General features: G+C 39.5%; 1 pseudogene; it reads left to right on the top strand.

The window, feature by feature from the left end:
- Positions 1–581: 581 nt before the first annotated feature.
- Positions 582–8,341, top strand: LOC135709366 (uncharacterized; annotated as a pseudogene).
- Positions 8,342–17,865: the final 9,524 nt, after the last annotated feature.

Here is a 17,865-nt window from a genome sequence, read left to right as displayed (position 1 = left end):
AAACGCATTTTTGACTTGTCAACTCTGAAATCATGGATTAATTTGAAGTTTTCTGCTCGATAGGCCCAAAATGGGCGATTAGGCCGAAGTAGTTCTATACCCTATGTGATAAAAATTTGAGTCCTTTAACAGAACTTTGTTTTATTCCAATAATAAACTGTGCTTATACTTTCTGCAACACCCTATATTCTTGAGCCATAATCACGTTGAGCCAATCCAAGAAGTGTGTAAAAACCTTGCTCAGTATGAACTGCACTTTCACATGTGAGGCAATTATTCTCAGAGATCTCGGAGAACGTGTTGGAACTGTGCGATGTTTTCAGTAGTGAGCTGATGTGTGGGGCCCATTCTTGCCTCAAACGCTTAAGAATGGTTAACAGTGAAACAGTGCAAGATCACAGACATTTCGACTGTCTTCTCATTAAAAAATATCCGTACAGTTTCACTACACTACTTCCTATAGTACTAGTATAGTATAGGCCGAACGAGTTTAGGTTTCAACTGAATACAAGCAAACAGCCTTTTTCTAAGCAATATCGACTGCGAAAAAGGCCCAGCGTTGCTACCGAAGGTTCCCTAAGATGACGGTCATGATGATGATGATGATGTTGATGATGATGATGATGGAGAAAGCAAGCGAAAACCGTTTGACGCTGACTCTGAAGGTAATGTAGGCTGAAGTAAAGAAATCATTGTTGGCTCATGTAAAGGCAGTTCCATTTGTGTGCCCTTTTCCTGGTTTTCATCTCGACGACGACGACCGAAGACGACGACTATGAGCAAGACGAGTGATATAGTGCCAACAATCAGAAATCAGCTGGACCCCGCCGGTTTGTGGCAAGTACCAATATACAGCTGTTGGCGGCGGAGGTGGGTGGAGAGGTAACGGAGGCCAGACGAGCGTCGTCGTCGACGCCAATTGGATGCTGGATTGTATGTGCAAGTGTGTGTAGATAGGAGATGTATGTTGACCGGAATAAATATGTTGTGTCAGAGGCAAGTAATTGAACTGGTTTTCCTCCAACTGCAATAAACAGCAATGGGACTGAGCTGGTCCACGCAGCCGAGTTTACAATTTTTCCGATTTTTCCTTCTCTTCTGTATTTTCATCTTTGCTTTTCTGTTTTGCTAAACTGCTGCGTTGATCACTGCCGGAGACGACTACTGGAGCACATTGGTAATTACTTGGCCGCTGGAGATGTTGTGATGGCTGCAATAGGATTTAATTTACAGCCAGCCCCAGCAGAAAGTTTCATTTATTTTCCTGATGACTGTTACTGGCAGTAATCGATTGGATGGGCTGCTGGAGGGCTGCAAGGCGAAATTACTGCTTTTATCCTATCAAGGAAGAATGATGAAGCAATCCAGATGCTGGTGGATTTAATAAAATGCATATTCATTACGATAAAAGTCAAAGCATTGGATTATTTGAGATTGTCATGCACCTAACCTACCAACGGCCAGTTTCACTGCAGCACGGGGTGTGAATTCCATCAAACATTTGTGTGTACCGCATCCATTAGAGGACTTCTGCTATCGCTTGGCAACAACAGCAGCATCACCATATCCCAGTCAACCACTGATGTGTGTTTTCCAGCCGAGAGAAACAATCCGTCTTCACACCTTCCCACTCGTACATAAGCCCTCACGAAGCAGCAACAAAAAAAAAATGTTTGCCAGTTTCGAGGTCACAATAGATTGTGTAGTATCCCCTCCCTCCTCCGCCACTTAGTGCTACCCAAGCTTCACAGTGAAAGAGTGCCCCAACACGTGGAAAACATCGAAAAAAAAGCGAATACAATGCGATATGCATTTCAAATTGCACCTATCGTGTGTTTGGCAGCAGTACCGATGACGCATCTATTAGAGGTAAAAAACAATACCGAAAACGCACAATTGTTTAAGTTTTCACCCGAACAAACCGGTTAACAGATCAAACCAATGCAGCTGGGTAGATCATCCGTAGGAAAGCTTTAAATTGATACAGCTTTTAGTTGAAATAAATCCTTAATTTAGCGCGACACCTTATTCACCTTATACATCGCCCCTTAGAGTACTTTCCCTAATTAAATAGATTTTCAGGAAATTACCTATCCATGTGATAATGTTCTATCATGAGCATGAGCATGAGCATGATTGACCGCCCACGGTTGCTACTCTGTTATTGACAGATCAGCTGTAATTACACAAAGAACCAATAGACGATGCTTGGGACTAGCAATCATCCTCAATGTGTAAAAACTGGCCACGCCGGAACACAGGTCAAGAAAGGAATGGGTAGGAATGTGTTGAATCACTGGGATGTTGTGTAAGAGGGTAGGGTTTGCAGCAGTGTTCGTTTTGGTAAACGATAACCTAATTAGATTTTTTTTAAAGCTTTATTAAAGAGATTTTTAGCCTTAGGCTAGTTCATCTCTAAGCTAAATAGATGTCCTAACGATAGAATAAATAAATAAAAGGGAATGATCGCAACCAAATAAACATTTGGAGCTGCACCAACAGCAACCGGCCTCCTCGTAGACTCGTAGACAGACGTCATAATTTCGGATCCATCTCGTCTGTATATAATTAATAAAATATAACAAAATACAAACAACCTCGATCCTCTCCCTCAATTTCTTTAAACTCATGCTTTATATGAATATTTTAATTTCATGGTCTGATTGAACTCAACTTTGCCATGAATCCACAATTTAAGCAAAAAATCAATTTGCTAAATAATCGATACAAGAGTTTTAAAAACAAGTATCCATGAATAATTTTTGAAATAGCAAAACTTTGAAAAGGTAAAACAATTTAAGAACATTAACCTAATGATTCTCTGAGTAATCCAAATTCTGAAAACCATATTATATTATAATAAAATACCAATGATATGCTATTTGATAAACCTTCTTTTCCTTCAGGATCTGCAGGACAACTTTTTTCTTTTAATGAAAATTTTAATTATAATGATATAATGAGATTTTAAATATGTGAAATAAAAGTAATTTACAAGTCATGCAAAATATAAAATATAAGCAATGTAAAATAAACAAGTATTCGAAAATATAAATAAGCTCGATTTTAGTTAACCTCAAAACATTTAACTGATTTCAATTTTTGATATTTAATTGGAATTGAAACAAACACTTTATTTTGCACCATGGAATGGCTTAACTCAATATGGAATGCTTTTAAGAATATTGGGAAACTTTAATAATGAATCAATAGTCACAAAAATCGAGATTATTTGGACAGTTAACAGTTTTCATGCAATTGTAATCATGCATTTTTTTTTTAGTATTTTCCGGAACGAAAAAACGTGAATCATTATAATAATAATCTAAAAATGTCCCATCATCAAAGAGCTGAAAATAAACTTAAAGATTTAAATCAATAAATTCAGCCTAAACGAAGGACTCGCGAACACAATAAGCTCCCTCATCACTCATATTCCGAATCTGATTAAATAAGTATTTACAAGTGATGTGATGTGAATAGAACCCACCATCAGTGCAAGGATTACCTATGACCGCAGATACTTCACTGGTTGTAAAGTTCTGCCTGATGGTTTGTTGCAGCAGGGTGAATCAACTTCATTGAAGACCTTTGGAAGACAAACGACAAGATGTACGTCTATCAACACGTGACAAGGGACTGGCAAATCCACGAACCCTTGTCCAGTCTACAAATACTTTGAAACCCTTAGGCTGCCCCCCCCCCCCAAACCCAGCATATAATAATGTTTGATTAATGAAATGTATTCAAAAATTGGGTTGTTAGCGGAATGCTTAAATAAAACAGCAAAAAAGGTTATCTTCCATTTAATTCAACTTAATTAATTTTGGTATCCATGACAGATACGTATTTCGACTACAATGCATGACACTGATGAAGACTGCACATTTTAGTCGAAATACGTATCTGTCATGGATACCAAAATTAATTAAGTGGAATTAAATGGAAGATAACCTTTTTTTTGCTGTTTTATTTAAGCATTCCGCTAACAACCCAATTTCATTACTTCATTATGATGGCTACCAAGCCTTTGGGATTTTCCTTATTAGAGAGTTGAATAGATTTTTCTCCTTTAGTTTACTTAAATCTTTGGTTTTTATTAGCTAGGTAGGTGCCGATTCAACACAGTTTCATTTTTATACCTGTGATCTTGACTTTTATACCTAGGGATGAGTACTTAAGGGGGTTAGATTTTGATAAGTTCTTTAGTGGGAATGACCCTGATGAAGACTGCACATTGTAGTCAAAATACGCATCTATCATGGATACCAAAATTAATTAAGTGGAATTAAATGGAAGATAACCTTTTTTTGCTGTTTTATTTAAGCATTCCGCTAACAACTTAATTTTATTACTTCATTCCCACAGATTGTTGAGATTCTCGTTCACGTTGATTTCCGCTATCCGCTCATTCAGCTTCTGGTGGTACTCTGCAGCAACACCATCTACTGTCAACGCATCGATCTCCGGTTTCTCAAACTCGTAATTTTCGCGACAACGAGGTAGTGATCCGAGTCTATATTAGGACCCCTGAAGGTCCTGACATTTACGACATCCGAGAAATCTGGGAGCAAGTTTCGCCATTAGGGTGTCTCCAGGTGTGCTTTCGGATATCCTTGCGTGCAAAGTGGATGCTACTGATGGCCATATCACGAGCAGCAGCGAAATTTATCAGCTTCAGGTTATTATCATTCGTTGCAGAGTGAAGGCTCTCTGTTCCAATGATTGGGCGAAAGAATTCCTCTCTTCCGACCTGCGCGTTTGAATCTCCGATGACAATCTTCAGTGTTTAGGGCACTCATCATAGGTTTTATCCTGGTTTTCATAAAACGCGTCCTTCACGTCATCGGATTTATCATTAGTCGTTGCGTAGATGTTGATCAGGCTGTAATTGAAGAATTTGCCACGAATCCTTTAAACGCAGATGCGCTCGCTAACCGGTTTCCACCGCATAACCCACTTCATCTGTTTCTCAATCACTACGAAATCAACTCCGTGTTCTGCTCTATCGCCACCGCTGTAGTAGACATGGTATTTGAACGATGTGTTGGCGATAGGATCTACCGCCCTGAATTCACGTTCTCCAAATCTAAGCCACCGTACTTCTTGAATAGCAGCCACACTCACATTCACCTTTTGCAGTTCACGGGCCAGAAGGCCCACTCGTCCAGGTTCATTTAACGTTCTGACATTCCAAGAACCGAGTTTCCATTCATTGTCCTTATTTCGTTGCCGTTGAGTCAGTTGCCGAAAATTCCGTTCGTTTTTTTCTTCTTCTTACTTCATTTTTCTGAGTACTTTTATAATTCAGTATGCTGCCGTTGATGGGGCTGCCATCTAAGGTTTAGTTGACACGATTCAACATTTCTTGTTTCAGCCGCTGGATGCCAGACAGTCGCTGTTTGAGCCGCACCTCCTGGTGGACAGACGCTCGACGATTCGCACCTCCTCAGCCTTGCTATCATCACGATATGGGTTAATCGTGATGAAATTGCCCACACCCCGCTACCAGCACATATATGGGCATATACTGGTTGCCATCATCCGACGCGTGGAATCGTGAGGTAGGAGCTGGTGAAGACCAGAGCTATGTTGGACGCTCTTTCCCCTGTGGTCCTCGCCATTTTAGGGTGGTAATAACATTTGTCTTTCCAATCGTTGAGGTAAGCTGTCCTATTTCCAAAGATATCACTTCCATCAACTTCCAATAATCAGGACAAAATGGGCTCAGAGGACTTGTTCAAGATAAAGACGGATAGTTTTTTAACCATGCAGAAAACGTTGAGCAATGTTAAAAATGTTATTATCAATTTATTAAATCAAATGATTAACAGGCGCCATGAAGAGTCTTAAGCAGTCCAGAGTTAAGTTTGGAACTGGGATTAAATATAATATTTTGAAGATGAATACACAGTTTAGCGATCTTTTTAGTGTTATTGAGCTCGGAGTAGTGGCCGGAGGTATAAATCGGTCAACTTGAAAACATAAGACTTGATCAGCAAGCAAATGTTACTATCATCTACTGCAACAATGTGTCCAGTCTCATTCTCATTTAACAGGTTAAGAAAACAAGCCGTCTTGCCGGATATGATCAAAAGGGAAAAAATCTACTTCGGCCTAATTGCCCATTCCCGGCCTACACTGAGGCAAATAGACCTAAGAATTTCATAAGGCTCGACTTATGAACAACATATATGAATTTCATAAGCGTGACTTATGAATGATTTACGGGTAACATGAGGTAGATCTTATAAGCCTTTAGCCATTTCATTTTCCCAAGCGTTGAAAGACGAGTGGTCAACAGTTTGGAGGATTCTTCTCCTTGGGTACGAATTGGATCTTGTTGGCTTTATACCAGGCTGTTCTTTGAAGTAATTAACCGACGCCAAATTCGGTCAAAACAGTACTGAGGCGTCGTGTTTGCGGATCATGGGTAACAGACGCTTGTTTAACCACTCAGGCACGTAAACATCGGTTGTCACTGTCTCCGTTGTCACAAATGGTTTGGAAAGCATATCACACTGACAAATGGTTTGCCAAACCATAGCCTTTTTACCGAGTTTTTCGGTAAAAATCGACTTATCCGCGTCGTCAACACTTCGGCCATCGCAAACGGTGTAGTACTGATCACCAGGAAGAGTTTTTGAATCAAATTTAACGTATGATTCATCGTCCGTAATCACGCACACCGATTTGCAGCACAGCAATTGGTCGTCTAACTTCCAAGCCCTCGGTTTGACGGATGCGGTTTGTTTTTCACTTTGGCTTCTTTTGCTTCTTATACGTCTTTAGACCCATTCTTGCCTTGGCCCGCTGGACGTTACTCTTCGAGGATCCAACTTTTTAAGCCATGTATCGTACAGAAGCACTTTTCTTGCGAGTGAAAGCTGGCACGATTTTCCGGTCTAGATTTCGGTCAACAGGGTTCGGTTTACGTCCAGATTTATGCTTGTCCTGGAAAGTTGCATCATAACCATACTTCCGAATCGAGTTTCGAACGGCTCCAATACTTACACCTTCCAATTTCGCTAATTGACTCAGATAAATGTTGGGGATAGTTCGCCATTTGTTTACGATCTGTTTATGTTTTTCCAGAGAAATGCTTCGCATTGTCACGGAAATGTAAAGAACAAACACTAGCGATTCACGAAACTGTTGGTCGAATTGTAAACAATGGTTTAGCGTGATAATCAGCTGCTTAAACGTAATATGAAACAAGCAGGGGTGTTCCAAAGTCGTGCTTAGATATTCTGGGACATTCTATAGGTGCGGTTGTGCTTAATAAACCCAACTTCAAGCTTGGTATTGATGGTGGAGGATTTTTTTTAAAGATCTTTCTATTCGTCTTATCAAGGAATCCTGTTAATTTCACTAATTCGTTCAAAGAAAGTGGTGTAAAGCGCCTGCATACCATAGCATTGGCACCAAATCTCCCATAGAAGTACGAATTTAATATATTTCGTTGATATGGAAGAATATTTTGAAACTGATTAGCTTCGAATCCACTGTCGCCGGTGATTTAGAAATCATAATCATGATCGTGAGTATAATGGCACACTCTTCATCACATCCTTGTCCATATTGCGAAATTGGAAAGAAGGATCTAGTATCGCAAAGTGGAATGCCAAGAACGATTGGTAGTATAAAAGCGAATAGTTCAAAAGGAGTGAAATCAAAGAGACATGAATATGCTAGCTGCATCCATGCACCGTTGATTTCTGGAAAAGACGATGACCTTATTTTGGAAGTTTGTCCTCCGCCTCCACTGCATATAACGCTTGGAACCGTAAATGCAGTGTTCTGAGCAGTAGAAAACGAAATCTAGAATGGGCAGATTTTAGGGCTCATAAAGCACATGTACGTCATTAGCAACGAGCTTGTGGTTTTACTGGACGAGCATTCCATAGCCTAATCCGCGCTGCCAATGTTCTTAAAGACACCGAAGATCTGGTAGGCTATTGTAATGTAAGTATTCAACACGTGTTTCATTAATATTGGCTTATTATGAATCGATATTCATTTTATTTTAAATGTTTTGACGCATTTTAAAAATATGTATGGCAAATGCTTTTAATTCGAATTGGTACCCAGTTCTGAAGACGATTTAAACAAGTTCTTTGAATGTTGGGAAAAACTAAACCTCCCAAAATCTTCAAAATATTACGTCTCGAAATTCCACGTGACAGACTTCTGCAACACAATTGGTCGAGGTTTAGTTTGAAATAATGAGCATGCATCGAAATCCGTGCACAGTGATTTCTCATTAACCTGGGAGCGATACAAAACCGTTCAATCATCGAAAATGTTCAAATTACTATTTTCGCACGCAGTTGTCAATTAAAAGTGGCCATTGTAGTAGTTTTAAGTTTGAATTAATCGATTTATATAAGAATTTGGTAATACACGATCGATAAAACTTCATTGTTTTGTCAAAGGAAAGGTAAACTTGAAACATTATTAATTGAAGCATATCAGCCCTTCCTAATACAAGATACACGCATCAAGTTCACTTAAAAATCAAATGCTTTGAATATTTTATTGCTTGGTCTCGTAACAAATTAGTTAAAGTCTCAAAATGTGATGATGGGTTTTTTTTTATTCGATTTAATTTTAAATTATCTTAAATTACGATTTTCAAAGGGTGGAAATTCAAAATTTGTCTAGCGATTTTTTTGAAAATCTAGCCAGAGTTGTAGAATGGCCATATAAACCAACTGGCATTCATAGTTTTTTATGGTATTTTTTTATAATAACGGTCAGAGGAACACCGTGCACATATCTTCTCTTCCTATCTACGGATATCATTGCCGCATAGAGAAATACAAAGCGCACATAAGAACCTTTCCTGCATCCTGCGGTACCTTACGAGTGGCGAATAAGGGAAGAAATAATCGAAGAAATATGAAATATATAACAAATACACGTACCATGGGATAAACTCTAATTTTGAAGGTATATGAAGAGATAACTTCTTGTTATCTTGATTGAAGTTGTTAATCAGATAATTGCCCTCATTTTGGTACAATTTGTCTTATAGCTGGCCACAAACTGGCCATCTGGGATATCCGAAGCATCCTTAAAAGTGGTAAAATCATGAAATTGGCGGTAGAGCTGCCCACTTTTTAGCGAAAGCACTTGTTGATGAGTTTAAAAAGAGAATATGCCGTTTTGGCCTGAATATGTACCCTGGAGGGTCACTATTGTTGATGTGTTTTAATGATTAATTTGACATTGTGGCCAGAATATGGACCCTGCCGACCACCGACTGGTCCATTGGAATGAACAGAAACATCCGTTAAAGTGGTAAATTAATGAAAGTGAGTGGTTTTTTGATTATTTATTTGTTGACGGGCTATAAGAATTAATTTGTCAATGTGGCCTGAATATGCTCCTTAGGGACTGGTCCTGCAGAATATCCTGAACATCCGTAAAAGTGGTCTATTCATGAAACTGGCTCTAGAGCTCCATTTTTTGTTGCGCAAGCACTTGTTGATGTGTTTTCAGAACGAATTTGGCATTAAGACCAGATTATGGACCCTGGAGGCCATAAACAGGTCGTCTGGATGACCCAATCAATCACGCTTTCGACAATGTATGAGACATCTTTTTTCATCACTTTCATCTCAATCCATCTACTCGCATCCACCTTTTGCAGGAAATCTTCAAAATCTTCATCAATCATCTTTCTATCTACGTGCACGCATCTCACAACAGCTTAAACCGTTTGTTGTAGGTGAATGGGTGTTTTCGGAAAAGCGTACAGCAAACTGTTATTTCCCAGAATGAGATATGATACATGCTCAAGTTCTTATGCTAGTGTAGTCGTGTAGTGAGCGAGTGTTCCGCACTTTGTGTCCATCATTTTAAATGAACTTGGTCAGCTGATCAACTATGTAGAAGACTGTATTTTCCTAGCAAGCCAGGTTCTTGTGATAAAGCACATAGTAAATATGAGATATGCACTAGGGTCGCATAACGGAAGCATTCCCAACTAACCTGTTCCTCTTGTGAAAGACCTTTACCACCCGGAAAAACTTGGTCGAGCACTTTCCTTGAAAGTCTGGTTCTTGTGATAAGAATAGCACATAGTAAATCTCACATCTACACTAGCACCGTCTAGTGACATAATTCTGAACTCCACCATCCGAGAGACCTTAGTCACCACCTGAGTGGTGCGGAGACGATCGCATTCAATTTTCAAGTTTTTCAATAAGGTTCTTACCTTTGTTTACATCCTCTCAACACCCCTCAGGCAAAAATGAGAACTCGTTCGTGACTTTCTCATTACTTGTTTACAATTGCTTGATTGAGCCAAATTTTTTAAAGTTCGGAATAAGTTTTAAAATGGTTATCAAGTAAGAAACTGATCAATATCAAATCAAACGGTCGAATATGCTTGTCGGAGTGTAATCAATGGTTCCTTCCTACCAATCGATTTCCAGCTGCAGCAATCCCAACCGCTCGTTCCTAAAGCAGGTTGAAGGTGTAGGGCGAATCCAAGTAGACTACAGATTATGACACACAATCGCGACACTGCAAAGTTTCACAATTCTTCCTTTATATTTTAATAACACGACGCAACGTACAACCCTCCAAAAGTTCTGTTAAAGGGCTATTTGTGGCTTAAGCAGCTAGGTTGAAGGTGGTCTATAGAATTCGAGGCAGCTTCATTTTTAAGTCATTATAAGAACTTTAAAGTTCTGGTACCAAATTGAAGAGCATTCTAAGCAGCTTCTGGCGAACTTGAACGGAACTTTTAGAAAATAAGTTAAAAAAGAAAGTTTTTTTTCCTCTACACCAATTCTACACTTAGTTCGCGCTTATTAATGGGTAGTGATATTTATCGGCATTAGTTGTAGAGAGAATTGGAGCTGTTTGAAGAATTAAACCTAGTCCTTCTGTGTGAGAGCCTCAGCACGAACCGCTACGTCATCTGAGATATATAAAAGTGAGCTGTTGTCCCGCCTACTGTTGGAGTTTTCAGCTGACCAGTGAGCTGGAGCTGACTGACTTGAATACGAAACACAACATCTAAATGAATTTTTAATTGTTGTTTGCCCGCATAGTGTTCCATCACACTTGTGGCAAAGTGGTTAACGTTCGTAGATCGCATGTCGAATAAACGGGATCGAATCCAGGAAATTGCCCTTTAATTTTTTTAATGTTTGCATAGTATATTATGATTTATTTGAGCCACTGATCATTTCATATTTATATACATTAAATTTTGTTACTAATAAAGATTTGTGCGGATTGCTTCATGTGGGCGATGACGGACCTTTTTAGAAACTTTTAAGTTGTCAAGAAGTTCCGCAGGGAACTTTTAAGATACTTTAAAGTTGCTAAGAAGTTCTGCTTGGAACTTGTTCGGAACTCATGTCATGTTTTCAGCCTTGCCTGAAGATCCTAAGAAGTGCTTTGGGATGCTTTTTGGAACTTTTTGGAACTTCAAGTTGCTAGGAGTACGCATTGGAACTTGTTGGAGCCTGAAGTTCCTCGTGTGCTTTCTATAGCTCCCAAAGTAGCCAGAATGTTGTGTTGGAACTTTCTATGCACTTTATGAAGCTTGAAAGTGAGTTTTATCGTTGAATGCGGAACTTTTGGTTATTTGGAAAGCAACACACAATTGATTTTAGGCAAACAAAAACACTACTTTTTACATTGGACTTAAACTAATACGATATACAAAAGTAGACCGTCGACCGGACACCGTTGTTAACATGTAGCAACTTAAATTATATTTCTTATTTGCTAACTCTAAATCGATTCCAGACCCGACCAGTACACCCGCGTACTTCGTGACTTTATCGTTCCGAACCTTCCGTAAATTTCGGTTGATGCTCTTATCGCTCCTTTTATCGCTCGATGAATCGGCCTATATACTGCATCGCACACAGGTCCGCATAGGGGCTACTTCGTCGTAAAAAATGCTTTTCCGTCAGATCCGTATATTTTAAAGTTTAAGGTTGATGTTGCTGGTATGTATATTAGTTTGGCATTTATATTAGTTTATTAGTTTACAATCAAATTTGAGGATAATATTTTGAGTGATCCTAATACTTTATCTTTCGGACGAATTTGTTCAAAGGACGTGAGCCTTGGTGTTGCTTGTGATCGTTGGATTTGTTTTGACAACCATTTCGAGTGACTCCGCACCACGTAGGTCATCACTAATGTTTGCTGAAGACATTTATTTCTTATATCGCCGGGATCTCGGGGTATTCCATTTTGGAACCAATGAAGTCAAATCCCACATGCTACGTGTGCTCCATTTACGCGATTCACTCGTGAAATATGAATATCTCTTGAAGAACGTGAATGGAAGATTCCAGTACTTAAGCCCCGACAAGGTGACAGATAATCTTAGTTCCATGTTCCCACTTGCAAGTTGCAAATAGAGTAAAGGCTGACTTAAAGTAAATTGGTACGCACAAAAAGACTTCAAAGTTACAGCATTAGATGGTTATATTTCTCCAGTTCGAAATCTCGAACCTTCCTCTTGATGGAGCCAATCAGCGCCCGCACAGTGAACGGACACGGAATCAGCGCATTTCTTCCATTTTGCCCGCATTTGCCAGATGTCCTTGACTGCCCCACCGCTTCGTCGAATTCGCTGCTGAAATTGCCCAGTATTTTTCGATTGGTCGAAATTCCAGGCAATTCGGAGGATTCATTAGCTTGGGGACAAAATCGATCTTGTTGGCAGCATCTCACTCCAAAACCACAGCAGCTGGTCAAATCGGGCCACCAGATGACTTTGCCCCTATGATTGCGGATGAACGGCAATACACACTTTTTCAGGCATTCATCGTTGAGGATGTGACGAATGGTTCCGTTTTCAGGCCACAACTGCAAATTGCTTGCCAAATCATGGCCCACTTGTCGGCAAACACGAACTTGAATCTTCCCGGAACATGACCACGTCCAGTCGCGATGTAAAGCTTTTGACCAGGAAGCAGCTTAAAATCCAGTTTGACGTATGTGTCGTCATCAATCAAAGTGCAGCCCTTGTGTTTCATCAAAACACGGTCGTACAAGAGCCTTGCACGCTTTTTGGCCACAGAATTGTGCTTCATGTGCCGGTTCGGATGTTTACTAGCTTTGTACGACTTGTATCCTTCCATGGCAAGGATGTTCCGTTTGAAAGTTGGCGTTGTACCTTCTGGCCACATCTCGGATCGAAAGACCGGGGTTGGCTTTAACGCACCTCAATATCTTGCTGCGCAGCTGACAATCCATGGTTCCAGTATTTTCGTAGGTCCGCTGATTCCTTTGCACACTCAGGGTTCCCTTGTAGGTTTTGAGCACTGTTGTTTTCGGCATCTTCAGCACTTTAGCCAGCTTGGAACTGGACCACTGCGGATTTTCCAGGTGTTTGTGCACAATATGTTTTCTTCTTTCGAGTTCCATTTGACGTTATTTTCGATCGCGATCGACACCTTTGATCAAACTTGCACCAGTTGTTCTCTATAGATGTGTAAACAAACCACTGTCAAAGACTTTCGATTCCCAACACCAGAGGCGTGCTTCCGGCGAGCGAGGGGCGTACCAATTTAGTTTTAGCTAGTCTTTAGATGTAAAATTGCGCAGAGATTCACAAAGATGATGTCCTTCTTCAGTGTACAACTCTACTGATTCATTATATTTATAGATCTACATATCTATAAACTAGATGATTATCAAAATCATACATCGACTAGTTTTCGGTGCACCATTTCCCTTATTCCTTCCGTCCCAATCCGTGACCGTGGACGGAGAAGCCACTCGAACCGCTAGGCATATAGTTGCTGCACCACCGCCGGTGATGTTTTGTGGTGGAATTGTTTTGATACAATTAAGAGAAAATTTAAATATTGTAGCAATTTAGATTGCGATAAATCTTTTGTGTTCCAACCAGCAGCAACAGCACTGGAGCGAACAAACGGGTGTGATGTGTGCGAGTGTGTCTATAGTGTAACCATATACAGATGCAGCAGTTGAGGGAGAGCTTTCAAGCACTGACAAAAAAAAAACAGTGAACATACTTTTTTACTTACACATTTCAGATGAAAAAAAAAAAAAAAGAGTCGATCGTAAACATGTACAAAAGGCAGGTACTATTCTCATGCAAATGAGTACCCCGATAGCTCCATACCGCCCCCGTTCGCTCGTTGGTTGGTTTGCTCGACGGCGATGGTTTCTGTTGTTTGTAGCTGCTGAACGCCAAAGCATCATCGCATCGTCAGACCCGTATCGAAACGCACCACTGACTGCTGCTGATGGTATTTGCTTCTCCTCGACTCGCACTCAAACTCACTTCACACAGAGCGGTGCGGTGTTGTTGCCTTCATAATTCACGTCGAAATTCAATGTAGCCCAAATTACACCGCCAAAGCTAGAATGTTTTGTCCAAATATTTTTTTGGGAACTGTTTTGATTCGAAATTAATTTCGGGTTGAATTATTTCTGTCAATCAATAGGTTTACCGCCGTGAGTAACGACAGAGTCAATATTGGTTTCTATCTCGACCATCGGTGAACGGTGCGCAGTCATGCATTACGGATGGATTAAATTGGAATAAAGCACTTAGTAAATGACATGGTCATTGTGGGGACAAAATTTGTCGATACGATTAAGCTTGCTTCGAAAGCTATGGACAAATATGGGCAACTTCAATCGGTCAATTAAATTCAATTTAACACCACCGGTGTCGACAAACATTATGTCCCCTAAGTCCCAAATTGGTGGAATTTCAAGTCATCAGGGAAGAATTAAGTATCACTAACTGTTTGATCAATGTACATGTACATAATTTTGCCCCCTTTTTTATCCATCTTCAAAAGAAGAGTATATGTATATTAAGGTGCCAATGAATTGTATTGGGAAAAAGTAACAATCGAGTTAGGGTCCATGTACAAAATGGTCATTGCCTGACAATAAGGCCCTATTCAAAATGTGGGCTCAATCGGACATGGTTAAGGGGTACCGGAAAGCGGGTTGAAGTTTAAAATTATTTCATCGGAAAAATTTCCCAAGGGGGGTACGTAGGGTGTCAGAAATTACGGAAATGGAAAAAAAAATTATGCCAAACTTAAAATGTATGAAACGTCGAGATCTAGTTTTAACAAAAAAGCATTTTTTTTCATAAATCAATTTTCTGGGACTTGGTTAGTTTTCACAAATCAGTTTTTTCTTTTCTTTGATTGAACATTACTTGAAACTGCATGAAACGTCGAGATCTAGTATTATCTGTAAAAATCTCGTTTGTCCAAAATTTACTTTCTGGGGCTAAAAGTTTTTTTTTGTGAAATTCCGTAAACAATTCAAAGGCATCCATGTTGCTCAAATCCATAGTAAAAAATCAAAAACCTCTATTTCGATGCTGCAGACAGAAGATGGCACCGAAGTTCGGGATCAAACCCAAATAAAAGAGAAAATTAGATGCTATTTCGAGACCTTATACTCTTCAGTAGACGCTGAACATCCTGTTGACTTTATACCAGCCAGAGCAATCCCTGAAGATAACCCTGCAAATGAAAACCTGATGCAAGAAGCAATCCAAAACGAAGTTCTAGCAGCAATTAAAGGCAGCTGCTCTCGAAAATCGCCGGGTGCCGATGGGCTACCAAAAGAATTTTTTCTAAAGGCATGGAGGATAATTGGACACGAGTTCACTAATGTCATCAATGATGCATTACAAGGAAGTGCGACAAAACAATTCTATGATGGAATCTTGGTGCTAGTTAAAAAGAAAGGAAATGACAAAAGTGAAAAGGGGTATCGGCCAATTTCACTCTTAAACTTCGATTATAAAATCTTAGCTAGAATCCTCAAACAAAGGATGAATTGTTTGCTTCCGCTAGTATTGTCAGACAACCAGAAATGCTCAAACGGAGGAAAATCTATTTTTGAAGCAACAAATAGCATCTACGATAAAATTTGTCAATTAAAATTTTTTCGTAGAAGCGCACTGTTAGTGTCTTTTGATCTAGATCATGCATTTGATCGCGTAAATCATCAATTCTTGAAGCTAACTTTGAATCGAATGAATTTCAACCCCAGTTTTGTAAACCTACTCGTCACGATTTGGAATCAATCGTTCTCAAAAATTTTGGTCAACGGTCATTTGACACCGGAATTTAAAATCAATCGTTCAGTACGACAAGGTGACCCGCTCTCAATGCACCTTTTTGTTGTATACCTGCAACCGCTGCTAGATGCACTCTCACAAAGATTTCCTAGTTCTGTGATTAACGCCTATGCAGACGACATCTCCATGTTTCTGGACAATGAACAAGTAGTAGTTCAAGTGGTAAATGTCTTCAATGAGTTTGGATTATTTTCTGGGTCTATATTAAATAAACAGAAAACTGTAGCAGTTATAATTGGAAACGTCAACTTCACCTCAGACACGGAATGGTTAAATATTGAAAACTTTGTTAACATTCTCGGTGTACGCTACGGAGAAAATATTAAACAAGCACAGAAACTAAACTGGCAGTCCGTTCTCAACGGACTTCGAACCCGACTCTGGTTTCACCACCCGAGGAAGTTGAACCTGCTACAGAAAATCATTTTGATGAACACATACATAAACTCAAAACTCTGGTATATGGCCTCAAATATACCACTCACAAAGGGATTTGCTACAAAAATAAAGGCAGAGATCGGGAAATTCATTTGGCACGGCCAATCCTTGCAAAGAATAGCTTTTGCAAATCTAATTCTCCCAAAATCTAGAGGAGGTCTAAACCTACATTGTCCAGAAACAAAAGCGAAAGCTCTGCTTGTAAATCGGATGATGAATTTCGCACAGCAACTTCCACTATTGAGCAGCTTCCTGGAGAATCCAAACACTACAATACCAGCAATTTTCAACCACGTAACTATACTGAAGGCGGAACTGCCTCACTTACCGGATCAATTGAGAGACACCCCATCATCCCAAGGATTATATCTTCACTTTCTGACGCTGAAACCGGATCCTGGATTTGTATCGGCTGTACAACGCGACTGGAAAACTGTTTTCAAATATCTCCACAACAAAGTTCTAACATCATCGCAGCGCTCAAATTGGTTTGTGGTAATGCACAAGAAGATAAGGCATAAAGAGTTGCTGTTTCAACGAGGTGTAGTAGATAACCCCTATTGTGAATCATGTCCGGGAGAGCTAGAAACCACGATACACAAGCTCTTCCGTTGCCAACATGTCAGAGATATCTGGAGGTTCCTACGAAGAAAATTATTGCATCACGATTCTAGGTTAGCCAGATTAGAACCGGAGGAATGGATTTATCCGTACTTCCGAAACAGTAATGAAACAACTAAAAACTGTATAATTACATTATTAGGCCTTTACTTTAGCTATCTAATTGAAACCCATGAAAACTCAATAGGATTAGACAATTTTGTATTTTATCTAGCTATTAACAACTAAGCAACAACATATAAGGTTTTACAAAAAAAAAAGTCATAGATAGTTGATTTTTGGCAAAAAAAAATAGAGTTTACACTATATCCGTGGTTACGTGCACTTTTGAGACATTCGGCATCAAGAAAAAAAAATCGGTTTCTGAAATTTCATGTTTCCCTGCGCTATTTTTCAGATGAAAAAAGTTAAAACATTAGGTGCTTTGTGGCTCACCTAAATAATGTGCGATTGAGTCCAAATTTTGGATAGGGGCTTTTTCCTGTCAATAAACATTTTGTGTATAGTCCGTTTCAAAAAACTATTTCATTGGCACCCTACTGCCCAAGTAACATTTTAAGTTTTATGAAATTCTACAAAGCTACTATAAAACAACATTCGTTAAACCCTGGTTAAGGCTGCTTTGCCATTGAGGCATCCATCAAAACCTCATTAAGACTAGAATCTGTCTAGTTGGT

This window comes from Ochlerotatus camptorhynchus, unplaced genomic scaffold, assembly GCF_037179485.1.
Source record: "Ochlerotatus camptorhynchus isolate MF236.1 unplaced genomic scaffold, CSIRO-AGI_Acam_v1.1 ptg000358l, whole genome shotgun sequence".
Lineage (NCBI taxonomy): Eukaryota > Metazoa > Arthropoda > Insecta > Diptera > Culicidae > Ochlerotatus > Ochlerotatus camptorhynchus.
Note: the sequence above shows the minus strand (reverse complement) of the source record. Positions and strands in the feature narration are given on the sequence as shown.